The 13,679-nt window shown below is 47.9% G+C and overlaps 1 protein-coding gene across 1 annotated transcript in view; it reads left to right on the top strand.

The window, feature by feature from the left end:
* LOC311144136 (protein TANC1-like) overlaps positions 1-13,679 on the top strand; it is a 294,875-nt gene that overhangs the window by 120,865 nt on the left and 160,331 nt on the right. The window lies entirely within an intron of this gene.

The following is a 13,679-nucleotide window of genomic DNA, read 5'->3' on the forward strand; positions in this document are numbered from 1 at the left end:
ACAATGGATTATGGTCATTGTAGTTAACTACCATGTTGCTGTGCTGAACTAGGTTGAATATTTGCTTAATGAAAACTACAACTCCCTTCAGCTCAGCGCCCCACATAGTTCTTGACTTGATTTCTCTCGTGAATTATTTCATTTCTCTCTAGAGAAATGGTGCGTTGGGCTCACAAAAAAAAAGAACTAAATGGAATTCAAGTAATTGAACAGATGTCGGTCAATTAGTTGTTTAATAGCCCCCCCAAAAAAAGTAGTTAACTGGGTGGGGATTCCTATGGGTTGGGAGTGATCAGCCAATGATCAGAGAGCATTGTCTTCTTCAAATTGGGTTGCCAATGGTTTTTAAACCAAAGACTAAAGGAATATCCAGGAGCCAAGACCAAGATTTATACCAGGACACTGGTCCCAAGATCCAGTGAGTTGAGACCATGACAAGTTAAAGACTGAATTGATGTGGTCTTGAGTGGTCTCAAGACCAAGACCACTAGATCAAGTCCATTGGCCATTTCTTCAATTTTAAGAAGCTCAAGTAGAGTAAACTTAAGGAAAGTACAGTACAGTATAGTAGACCACAGTACAGTACAGTATAGTATAGTAGACCACAGTACAGTAGAGTATAGTATAGTAGACCACAGTACAGTAGAGTATAGTATAGTAGACCACAGTACAGTACAGTACAGTATAGTAGACCACAGTACAGTACAGTACAGTACAGTATAGTAGACCATAGTACAGTACAGTATAGTATAGTAGACCACAGTACAGTAGAGTATAGTATAGTAGACCACAGTACAGTAGAGTATAGTATAGTAGACCACAGTACAGTACAGTACAGTACAGTATAGTAGACCACAGTACAGTAGAGTATAGTATAGTAGACCACAGTACAGTACAGTACAGTATAGTAGACCACAGTACAGTACAGTATAGTATAGTAGACCACAGTACAGTAGAGTAGGGTACAGTATAGTAGACCACAGTACAGTAGAGTAGGTTACAGTACAATAACGTATAGCACATTATAGAGGGCTATGTTTTGGCCAAATAGATGTAAATGTTCAGGCTCTTGGAGGGTTGGAGCACACCTGCTGGCTATGCACCTCAATATTCTACACTTTTCCATGAAGTGGGCACTTGACCACTACCCACATGGTGGTCCTCTGTAGCTCAGTTGGTAGAGCATGGTGCATTCAACTTTAAAATGGAGATAGCCTCATTGGCGCTGCACGTGCTGTCACAGACCCCATAATGGCACAGATACAAAGATTAGTCCTCTATATATATCTCTATGGTGTCAATTGTTTCAGTTGGACAATTTTGACTTATTTTGGACTTTAAAGAATCTCCATAGCTAAGGCTGTCTATCTTTCATTTGGACAGATGTTCATCCCAGCAAAGATATATTTTAGTCACAAAACTGTACTTGACATATTTATAGATTTTCGGTAGTGACACTTCTTAAAAATACATTAAGATTTACCAACTTGCTCACTAATTTTCTCCAAAATGTTTGCAGACAGACTACTCACCATGTGGCCATGCTGGAGAGGGGTGAAATCCCATCAACTGGTGATATTTGTAGGGGTGTGGCTTAAGGCACATTCATGTATTTTAATGTGTGCGTTTCGGTAAAGACGTCAAAAGATGGGACAGCAGTTTTTGGAGAAAGATGTTTTAAAATGAACAAAACTAATAATTAGACCAGTGTCTTTCAATGTAATAATAGAACAACTCTAGATGTTCTATTGAAATTATCATGGTTTGGGACAGCCACCTATCAATAGAAATAGGTATATAATAGGCTTGGGCGGTATACCGTATATAGCATATACCGGAGTACTTGGAAATAGCCACGGGATGGTTTTTCAATACCGTCAATACCATTGAAACTATTTCTTAGAATTTTTTTTTTATACATTTGAATATTTGAACCTCCCTGGTCTTTGTGGTTGAATCTGTGTTTGAAATTCACTGCTCGACTGAGGGACCTTGCAGATAATTGAATGTGTGGGGTACAGAGATGAGGTAGTCATTCAGAAATCATGTTAAGTACTATTATTGCACACAGAGTGAGTCCATGCAACTTATTATGTGACTTGTTAAGCAAATGTTTACTCCTGAACTTATTTAGGCTTGTCATAACAAAGGGGTTGAATACTAATTGACTCGAGACGTTTCAGCTTTTCATTTTTAATTAATTTGTAAAAATTTCTATAAACAGAATTCTACTTTGACCTTTCTTTGGCCACCAAGCAAAAACTTTGGCAGTGATATAATTTCAATTGTGATGGTGGGTAAAAAAACAAAACTTTGGATTTCACCTAATTTTAACATTCTGTCATAAAGAGTACGTTCACCTTCATAACAAACACGTTTTCCCATCTCAAGAGGTAAACATGTTTAAATACTATAGTAAGTGCTGCTTTTCAGCTTAATTAAATAATGAGATCGTTTTTGATTTTTTTGATTTAAACAAAAACTATAGAGCCTGGTCAACAACAGCGCACTAAATAGGGAATATGGTGCAATTTGGGACACAGACTAAGTCTCAGAGTGGGCTGCTCTGTTCTGGAGGCTGGGTCATGGGTGGGCTGCTGCTGGACATGAGGCAGCGTTGTGCTGCTGCTGCTGAGCAGCTTTACGAGCGCACTAAGCCACACTGTCTTACTGTAACTGTTACGGTACACAGGCTCGTAACACGGTACATTTGTTGAATGTTGGGGGGATCCAGTACGGTCAGTCCCTCCTTGTCATCAAACAAAGCCCAAAATAACCTGTCCTGAGTTTACACCCCCACCCTCTTCAGAGTACCTGTACATTTCCCTCAGATTTTACCCCTCCAGCCCCATTCCCCCTGGCTGGCCTTTCACAGTGGGCTTGCTGACCCCAGAACCCATCCAGCCCCTCACCCCCCAGCACTCTGCCACCAACATGTGTTTACAGGAGTGGGCTGGCCCAGCGTTGTCTTAACCCTGCGTGTGCTACAGCCTGTGTATACAGAGACGCTCAGCGCAGCACTCCCCTCTAGGGTTTCAGCTCCGTGCCAAAATGGGCTTTTCACGCAATGGAAATTCTACATGTCTGTGGCGGATCTGGAGGCCTCCAGACATCTCTGCTGTAGCCTTACTACTCCTCCAGGCCATGGGGATTCTGAACCATCTGACTGACCTGGTGGAAAGGGATGCGTCCCAAATGGCACCCTATTCCCTAAACCGACAGCAGGGGAAAATGACAAGTGTTCAAGCCGTAGTAGACATCTCAGCGCTTGTAGGGACTGTGGAGGGAGCTCTCTCTGGGCATGTTCTGTGTTAGGGTTTGCTAATGCATGCAGTGTGTAGCTCCACCAGCCAGCCTCCCATACTTCTCACGCCTCATCTAGAGCACTTACCATAAAAGGAGGAATTTGGACTGCCGAGGAATAACACCGCCATGAGGAATTAGTCAACATATTTCAGTAAAGGCATAAAATAATGTACAATAAATCATGTACAATTAGGGACTTTATAAGAACTCTGTAACGAGGCCTAATTGGTACGGCTCAGCTGTCGTGAGGCCCAGGTGCACTGCACTGTGGACCAGGTGCACACACACACACACACACACACACACTGCTATAGAGTTTCACCTCTCATTCTGAACTTTACACAGACTCCAGTAAGATCATACTGCTCTTTGAATGTCCCTTACAGTTGTGTGCCTTGAAATGTACTTGGGGATGTGTGCCTGTTTCAACCATCATTCATCCACTCTTGTGTCAACAATGAGCTTGTGTTAGTTCTGTGGGAGTAATGTCTCACTGACAGACAACTACACTGACTGGCACGCATATTTGGTTGGTTCTGAGAGGTTACGCTAAACATGTGACCCCCAGGGTTCAAGTAAGAGGGTTTGTGACAGGGTCAGTGTAACTGTGGAATGCTGTCAGAGAGGATTGGAATGTCGGGATGGGAATGAGTGGAATATCCATCGGAAGTTTGTAGCATGAGAACTGTGTGACATTTAGACCAGGATCAGGACCGCAGCGGCTCAGACAAGTTGAGAAGATACTTTTTTGTTCTGAACGATGTCTCATCTCCAACTTTATGAAACTACGTTTCACAGCAACTCCAATGGATGGAGAATGAAAGAGGGAGAGAGCGAGAGAGACTACTGGGTGACTGAAGGGAACAGAGAGTAGTGATGGGGGAAAAAATCGATACAGTTAAGTTTCTGGATATTATTATTATTTTTGTGAGTATTTTACCCCCTTTTTCGATCTTGTTTCATCGCTGCAATTCCCCAACGGGCTCGGGAGGCGAAGGTCGAGTCATGCGTCCTCTGAAACATGACCCGCCAAACCGCGCTTCTTAACACCTGCCTGCTTAACCCGGAAGCCAGCCACACCAATGTGTCGGAGGAAACACAGTTCACCTGAATACCGAGGTGAGCCTGCAGGCGCGTTGGCCCGCCACAAGGAGTCGCTAGAGCGCGATGAGCCAATTAAAGCCCCCCCGGCCAAACCCTCCCCTAACCCGGACGACGCTGGGCCAATTAACTCGCCGCCCTATGGGACTCCCGATCACGGCCGGTTGTGATACAGCCCGGGATTGAAGACAACGCCTCTAGCACTGCGATGCAGTGCCTTAGACCGCTGCGCCACTCGAGAGGCCCTCTGGAAATTATTTTTGACGATATATCGTTTCGTATCGTTTTGATAGGGAAACAATTTGTTTTCTGCACTTTTATTTCCATGACTGATCATAACTCATTCTATCATGGCTCTTTCTTGTCCCTCTGCAGCAGACATGGTGAGCAATATGTTTGGAACATCAAATATAAATAATAATATGCCATTTAGCAGACGCTTTTATCCAAAGCGACTTACAGTCATGCGTGCATACATTTTTTTTTGTGTATGGGTGGTCCCGGGGATCGAACCCACTACCTTGGCGTTACAAGCGCCGTGCTCTACCAGCTGAGCTATCTCAGTACATATAGAATTGTGATAATTGCAATACATATCGTATCGGCACCTAAGTATCGTGATAATGTCATATTGTGAGGTGCCTGGCAATTCCCAGCCCTAGCAGAGAGGGGGCTTTGTAGGGTGTTTGGTAGTTTGTCTATGTGCTGGATGTTACAGGAAATGCTGAATATTATTTTCTCTGTGGATGTGTTTTTAAAATAAAAATGTATTTTATGTTGTATTTAATGGATACCACAACTCAGACACATGGTTTCTGTCCCCTATTTGGTTTTTGGTTGGGCTTTCGGGATTAAAATGGTCTTTCCTTATTACTGAACGTGGATGATGGGGTTGGGACTAAGAAAATAAATGTGTGTCTGGACTGGAGTGAAGGAATCTCACTTTTGTCTTTGAAGATGGATACAGTTTCCTGCAAGCCAGTGGCTTGCGTGTGTATGTGTCATGCATGCTGTGTGTGTGTGTGTGTGTGTGCAAGTGTATGTCATGCATTTTGTGTGTGCGTGTATGTGTGTGCGTGTGTGTGTGTGTGTGCGTGTCTGTCATGCATGTCTTGTGTGCGTGTGTGTGTGTGTGTGAGACAGAAAGACAGCAGTGGTCAGAGTTGTCTCAGCTGTGGTCTTTCCTCACAGACCCCCTGAGGTCTTTCTCTGTCAATCAGGTCTGAACCATAGCTCTCTGTTCTCTCGCTCTGTGCTCTCTCTCTCTCTCTCTCTCTCTCTCTCTCTCTCTCTCTCTCTCGCTTTCTGTTCTCTCTCTGTTCTCTCTTTCTTTCTCTGTTCTCTCTTTCTCTGTTCTCTCGTTCTCACTCTCGCTCTCTCCATCCCCTCTGCGTTTTCCTTCACTCTTACTACCCCTCAGGGACTTGAAACAGTGGCTGAAACATTTCACATCTGTGTTTCTTGCGACATTCATGCTCTTTTGGATCTGTTGGCAACCTCAAAGGGCTAATTGGTTGTGGATTTGGATTAAACTAATTGATCGTCTACAGTAAACATTTGCTGTATATAGGGCTGTTGCAGTGACCGTATTACCGCCACACCAGCAGTCATGAGTCATGACCGCAGTAAAATTCCACGTGACCGGTGAGTCACGGTAATCTCCTCTTATGCACTCTGGACATGCCTTGGTAGGACTCAACTCGCTAACGACCATCAGGTTGCTAATAGCCTGGTACTCAGGGCTCTATTGTCCCTCTAACCACTCTGACATCAATGCAAATGCAATCGAAAATCACATCAAATACTTATCATCAAAACCGTATCGTGATTTTAAAACTCACCTCACTGTGATCTATCAATTTGAAGAAAGAAGTTGAGTGGAAAACATGGTCGTTGTGGATGTTGTTTCAAAGCCTAACACAACGAAATGGACAGTGCTTTCTAAGGTGATAATTCATTCAAAACACCCATACACATATTAGAGTGCATTCGGAAAGTATTCAGACCCCTTAACATTTCAAAATGTTGTTACGTTACAGCCTTATTCTAAAATTGATTAAATACATGTTTTCCCTCATCAGTCTACACACAATACCCCATAATGACAAAGCGAAAACTGGTTTTTATAATTATTTGCAAATGTATATATAAATAAATAAAATATATACCTTATTTACATAAGTATTCAGACCCTTTGCTATGAGACTCGAAAATTTAGCTCAGGTGCATCCTGTTTCCATTGATCACCCTTGAGATGTTTCTACAACTTGATTGGAGTCCACCTGTGGTAAATTCAATTGATTGGACATGATTTGGAAAGGCACACACCTGTCTATATAAGGTCCCACAGTTGACAGTGCATGTCAGAGCAAAAACCAAGCCATGAGGTCGAAGGAATTGTCCGTACAGCTCCGAGACAGGATTGTGTCGAGGCACAGATCTGGGGAAGGTTACCAAAAGATTTCTGTAGCATTGAAGGTCCCCGAGAACATAGTTGCCTCCATCATTCTTAAATGGACGAAGTTTGGAACCACCAAGACGCTTCCTAGAGCTGGCCGCCCAGCCAAACTGAGCAGTCGGTGGAGAAGGGCCTTAGTCAGGATCGACGGAAAGATGAAAGTACAGAGAGATCCTTGATGAAAACCTGCTCCAGAGCACTCATGACCTCAGAATGGGAAAGATGAAAGTACAGAGAGATCCTTGATGAAAACCTGCTCCAGAGCACTCATGACCTCAGAATGGGGCGAAGGTTCACCTTCCAACAGGCCACGACCCTGAGCACACAGCCAAGACAACGCAGGAGTGGCTTTGGGACAAGTCTCTGAATGTCCTTGAGTGGCCCAGCCAGATTCTGGACCTGAACCCGATCGAACGTCTCTGGAGAGACCTGAAAATAGCTGTGCAACGACGCTCCCCATCCAACCTGACAGAGCTTGAGAGGATCTGCAGAGAAGAATGGGAGAAACTCCCCAAATACAGGTGTGCCAAGCTTGTGGTGTCATACCCAGTTATTTTTTAATTTTATTTTTGCCAAAAAAATCTAAAAACCTGTTTTTGCTTTGTGATCATGGGGTATTGTGTGTAGATTGATGAGGGGAAAAAATAATTTAATATATTTTAGAATAAGGCTGTAACGTAACAAAATGTGGAAAAAGTCAAGGGGTCTGAATACTTTTCCGAATGGACTGTATATATGAGCCCGAGCCCGAAAAAAAACCTGAATTAAAATAATGATTGTGCCGTTATACAATACATAGCCTATAGCATATTACGCACGGCAGAAAAACATTAAAAACAACTGATTTAAGATGTCTTTGGTACATGCTCCAAAATTAAACACATTCTAGTAATCACCTTTGAGTGTGGACTGTATTATTATGCATACTGGATGGACTGGTTACCTTATGCTACACTCCAAACTTTCTATCCACGAGTCAGGGAGAGAACATATAGGCCTAGGCGATGCTGTTGGTTCACTGATTGTGCAGGGTGGCTTACAGAGTTAGCCTACAATTATAGTGAGTTTGTATTTTATTTTGAATAGCCTAATAATAGGGATTTTTTATTTAATAATTAATAGGCTGACACATTACCTTTAGCTACAGAATATATCACCACTGTGCATTTCCATCTCCTCCTCTGTCTCCTTCATTCCTTTCTCGAGCGCATAGAGAGAGGGGCTGTCAACAGTTTAATTAAATATGTTTTGTTGTGAAAACATGTTACTATCGATGTTCCCGAACAGATTTCACTTGGTTTCCCAAATAAAGCACTGGGTAGCTGCAGGAACAGGGTTAGAGAGCCTATGGCATACAGAGTTTGGGCGGAATATCGAGAGAGGCTCCTAAAACAGGGGTTGATGTGTGTTCTTATAAACCCAGACATTTCTATATGTAATCCCGTGTGAAAGCAGAGTTTTGATGGTTGCCACTTAAAAGAGGAGGATCCCAGCTGCTACTATATTTATTTCTTAGCTGCTCATATTAAGCCATGCTCTTGTCAGTGGGTGCTGTAGGTGGGTGTGGTGCAGGAATCAGATGCAGGACGCAGAAAAATAAGTCCAATAGACTTTAGTGAAAAGCACATACAAAATGACGAGTCAAACGCCCGGAGGCGAGAAAGTCCGCACACAGGCGAAAACCAAAAGGCGCACAAAACAGTGCGTAAATAACCTCCTAACACAGAGGAGGAAAATACGAAATGCACAAGGCAACAGTAGCGCACAAACACGACAGCGAAACAATCACACACAAACACAGACACACACAACGAGAACTAAATAGAACACTAACGAGGACTAACTAGACACAGGTGTACAACATCAAGACCAAACCAAACGAACATGAAACATAGATCGGTGGCAGCTAGTACTCCGGAGACGACGACCGCCGAAGCCTGCCCGAACCAGGAGGAGGAGCAGCCTCGGCCGAAACCGTGACAGTACCCCCCCCTTGACGCGCGGCTCCAGCCGTGCGCCGACCCCGGCCTCGGGGACGACCAGGAGGACGCGGAGCAGGGCGCGCGGGATGGTCCCGGTGGAACTCCGACAGGAGAGATGGGTCTAGGATGTCCCTCCGCGGCACCCAGCACCGCTCCTCCGGGCCGTACCCCTCCCACTCCACGAGATACTGGAGACCCCCCATCCGGCGTCTGGAGTCCAAGATGGACCGAACGGTGTACGCCGGAGCCCCCTCGATGTCCAATGGGGGCGGAGGAGTCTCTCCTATCTCATTGTCCTGGAGTGGACCAGCTACCACCGGCCTGAGAAGAGACACATGGAACGAGGGGTTAATATTCTTATATTCAACAGGTAGATGTAACCTATAACACACCTCGTTCAATCTTCTCAGGACTTTAAAGGGCCCCACAAACCGCAGACCCAGCTTCCGGCAGGGCAGGCGGAGGGGTAGGTTTCTGGTAGAGAGCCAGACTCGATCTCCGGGTGCGTACACCGGCCCCTCACTGCGGTGGAGATCGGCGCTCGCCTTGTGACGAAGGACGGCCCGCTGCAGGTGGACGTGGGCAGCGTTCCACGTCTCTTCCGAGCGCCTCATCCAATCATCCACCGCAGGGGCCTCGATCTGGCTCTGCTGCCACGGTGCCAGAACCGGCTGGTAACCTAATACACATTGGAAAGGGGTTAGGTTAGTAGAGGAGTGGCGGAGAGAGTTCTGGGCCATCTCGGCCCAGGGAATGTAACGCGCCCACTCCTCAGGCCGGTCCTGGCAATACGACCTCAGAAACCTACCCACATCCTGGTTGACACGTTCTACCTGCCCGTTACTCTCCGGGTGGTACCCCGAGGTAAGGCTAACCGAGACCCCCAAACGCTCCATAAACGCTCTCCACACACGGGAGGTAAACTGGGGGCCCCGATCAGACACTATATCCTCGGGGACCCCGTAATGCCGGAAGACGTGGGTAAATAGGGCCTCAGCGGTCTGTAGGGCAGTAGGAAGACCCGACATAGGGAGAAGACGACAGGCCTTAGAGAACCGGTCCACAACGACCAGGATGGTGGTATTCCCCTGAGAGAGGGGAAGGTCTGTTACAAAATCCACCGAGAGGTGGGACCATGGTCGTTGTGGAACGGGTAGGGGCTGTAACTTACCCCTGGGCAGATGTCGGGGCGCCTTACACTGGGCGCACACCGAGCAGGAGGAGACGTAAACCCTCACATCCCTAGCCAAAGTAGGCCACCAGTATTTAGTGCTAAGGCATTGCACTGTCCGGCCAATACCCGGATGTCCAGAGGAGGGTGACGTGTGAGCCCAGTAGATGAGTCGATCCCGAATCTCGAGCGGAACGTACTTCCGACCCTCAGGACATTGTGGAGGGCTGGGGTCGGTACGCAACACTCGCTCGATCTCGGCATCGACCTCCCACACCACCGGTGCCACAAGGCAAGACTCCGGTAGTATGGGAGTAGGCTCAACGGACCTCTCCTCCGTGTCATACCGCCGGGACAGTGCATCTGCCTTGCCATTCTGGGACCCAGGGATGTACGTGATTTTAAATACGAACCTGGTGAGAAACATTCAGTCTCCTCGCTGCCCGGATGTACTCCAGGTTCCAATGGTCAGTCAAAATGAGGAAAGGGTGTTGAGCCCCCTCAAGCCAATGCCTCCACACCTTAAGGGCCTGAACTACAGCTAACAGCTCCCTGTCCCCAACGTCATAGTTACGCTCCGCCGGGCTGAGCTTCTTGGAGTAAAAAGCACAGGGGCGGAGTTTAGGTGGCGAGCCGGACCGTTGAGAGAGCACGGCCCCTATACCAGCCTCAGACGCGTCCACCTCAACCTGAAAGGGAATGGTGGGATCCGGATGCGCCAGCACCGGAGCCGACGTAAACAGGTCCTTCAGTCTCCCAAAGGCCCTGTCCGCATCAGCTGACCACTGCAGGCGCACCGGATCCCCTTTCAGAAGGGACGTGATGGGAGCTGCCACCTGTCCAAAACCCCGGATAAACCTCCGGTAGTAATTCGCAAAGCCCAAGAACTGCTGCACCTCTTTTACAGTGGTTGGAGTTTGCCAATTACGCACAGCGGACACACGATCCACCTCCATTCTCACCCCTGACGCGGACAACCGATAACCCAAAAAGGAGACCGACTCCTGGAAAAACAGACATTTCTCTGCCTTGACATATAGGTCGTGCTCCAACAGCCTCCTCAATACACGTCGCACCAGGGTTACATGCTCGGCTCGGGTAGACGAGTACACCAGAATATCATCAATGTACACGACCACCCCTTGTCCCTGCATATCCCGGAAAATGTCATCTACGAAGGATTGAAAGACTGATGGAGCATTCATCAACCCATATGGCATGACAAGATATTCGAAATGACCTGACGTGGTACTAAACGCTCTTTTCCATTCATCACCCTCTCTAATGCGCACCAAGTTATACGCGCTCCTGAGATCCAATTTTGTGAAAAACCGCACCCCATGCAATGAATCCGTCATGGTCGCAATCAGAGGGAGTGGATAACTGTATTTCACAGTAATCTGATTGAGACCACGGTAATCAATGCACGGGCGCAACCCTCCATCTTTCTTTTTCACAAAAAAGAAACTCGAAGAGGCGGGGGAAGTGGAAGGCCGAATGTATCCCTGTCTCAAAGATTCGGCTATGTAAGTCTCCATAGCTTTTCTCTCCTCTTGAGACAAAGGATACACATGGCTCCGTGGGAGCGCTGCTCCTGCCTGGAGATCAATCGCACAATCCCCCTGTCTATGGGGAGGCAACTGCGTCGCCCTAGTTTTGCTAAACACAAGAGCTAAATCCCCATATTCAGGCGGAATGTGCAGTGCGGGCACTTGGTTTGGACTTTCCACCGAAGTCGCCCCCACGGAAACACCCAGACATCGCCCCTCACACTGAACAGACCACCCATCGAGAGCCCTCTGTTGCCACAAAATAGAAGGGTTATGGGTGCTTAACCAGGGAATTCCCAGCACCACTGGGTACGCAGGAGAGTCGATCAGATACAGCAGTATAGTCTCTTCATGACCCCCCTGCGCACACATCCTAAGTGGCGCTGTGACTTCCCTGATCAACCCCGACCCCAACGGGCGGCTATCTAAGGCATGAACGGGAAAAGGTTTGTCAACAGGTAGGAGAGGGATCCCTAACTCTAAACAAAACTTTCGATCAACAAAATTCCCAGCTGCGCCTGAATCTACTAGCGCCTTATGCTGGGAATGAGGTGCAACCTGTGGAAAACCAACAGGTATACAAAAGTGCGCAACAGAAAGCTCTGGGTAAGTGGGGCGTCTACTCACCTGGGAGGCCCCCCCAGTGCGTGGCCTGTTGTCTTCTCCCCCGGAGAACCCTCCCCAGCACCTGGCCGCATTGTGCCCTCCACGACCGCACTTGGTGCAGGAGACAGGCCCCCTCGGGCTCCTCCTCCTCCGTTCTCTAGCGCCGGCACCCCCGAGCTCCATAGGGCTCGGCTCGGAGGTGCCGGAGGGCGGAATGGACGGACCCCCCTCGGGACGTCCACGGGTGGCCAGCAGGGTGTCTAAACGGATGGACATATCAACCAACTGGTCGAAAGTCAGATGGGTATCCCTGCAGGCCAACTCTCGTTGAACGTCCTCCCGGAGGCTACACCGAAAATGGTCGATGAGAGCCCGTTCATTCCACCCTGCATCCGCCGCTAGAGTCCGGTACTCTAAAGCAAACGCCTGTGCGTTCTTCCTCCCCTGTCTCAAGTGGACTAGCCGCTCCCCCGCCGCTTTGCCCTCAGGTGGATGGTCAAACACGGCCTTGAAGCGGCGGGAGAACTCGGCGTAGGAGATGGTGTTGGCGTCCATCTTCCTCCACTCAGCGTTAGCCCACTCCAACGCCTTTCCCGAGAGACAGGAGATGAGGGCGGAAACGCTCTCGTGTCCCGAGGGCACCGGGTGTACAGTGGCCAGGTAGAGCTCCACCTGCAGGAGGAACCCCTGACACCCGGCAGCTGTTCCGTCATACGCCCTCGGGAGCGAGAGCCGAATCCTCCTGGGTTCCGGACCTGGGACTGGTGGACCGGCCGATGGGGTGGGCAGGGTAGGTGGAGGTGTGGGTACCCTGCTGGCTTCCCATCGGTGCAGGGTGTTGATCACGTCCTGTAGAGCGGTCTCCAGTTGTCTTATCTGGCCATCTTGCCAATGGATATGCTCCTCGAGCGACACAGGTGTCACGGCCGATCCTGCTGATTCCATAATGGTGTGTGATTCTGTCAGTGGGTGCTGTAGGTGGGTGTGGTGCAGGAATCAGATGCAGGACGCAGAAAAATAAGTCCAATAGACTTTAGTGAAAAGCACATACAAAATGACGAGTCAAACGCCCGGAGGCGAGAAAGTCCGCACACAGGCGAAAACCAAAAGGCGCACAAAACAGTGCGTAAATAACCTCCTAACACAGAGGAGGAAAATACGAAATGCACAAGGCAACAGTAGCGCACAAACACGACAGCGAAACAATCACACACAAACACAGACACACACAACGAGAACTAAATAGAACACTAACGAGGACTAACTAGACACAGGTGTACAACATCAAGACCAAACCAAACGAACATGAAACATAGATCGGTGGCAGCTAGTACTCCGGAGACGACGACCGCCGAAGCCTGCCCGAACCAGGAGGAGGAGCAGCCTCGGCCGAAACCGTGACAGCTCTGCTATAAAACCAGAGTAGCCTACCCGGCATGATTGAAAAACAAACCGTCGGGAAAGCGGCCTCCATTCGCTATTCGAGTGCATATAGATGACATGTA

This window comes from Coregonus lavaretus (genome assembly GCF_964263955.1).
Source record: "Coregonus lavaretus genome assembly, chromosome: 16".
Classification (NCBI taxonomy): Eukaryota; Metazoa; Chordata; class Actinopteri; order Salmoniformes; family Salmonidae; genus Coregonus; species Coregonus lavaretus.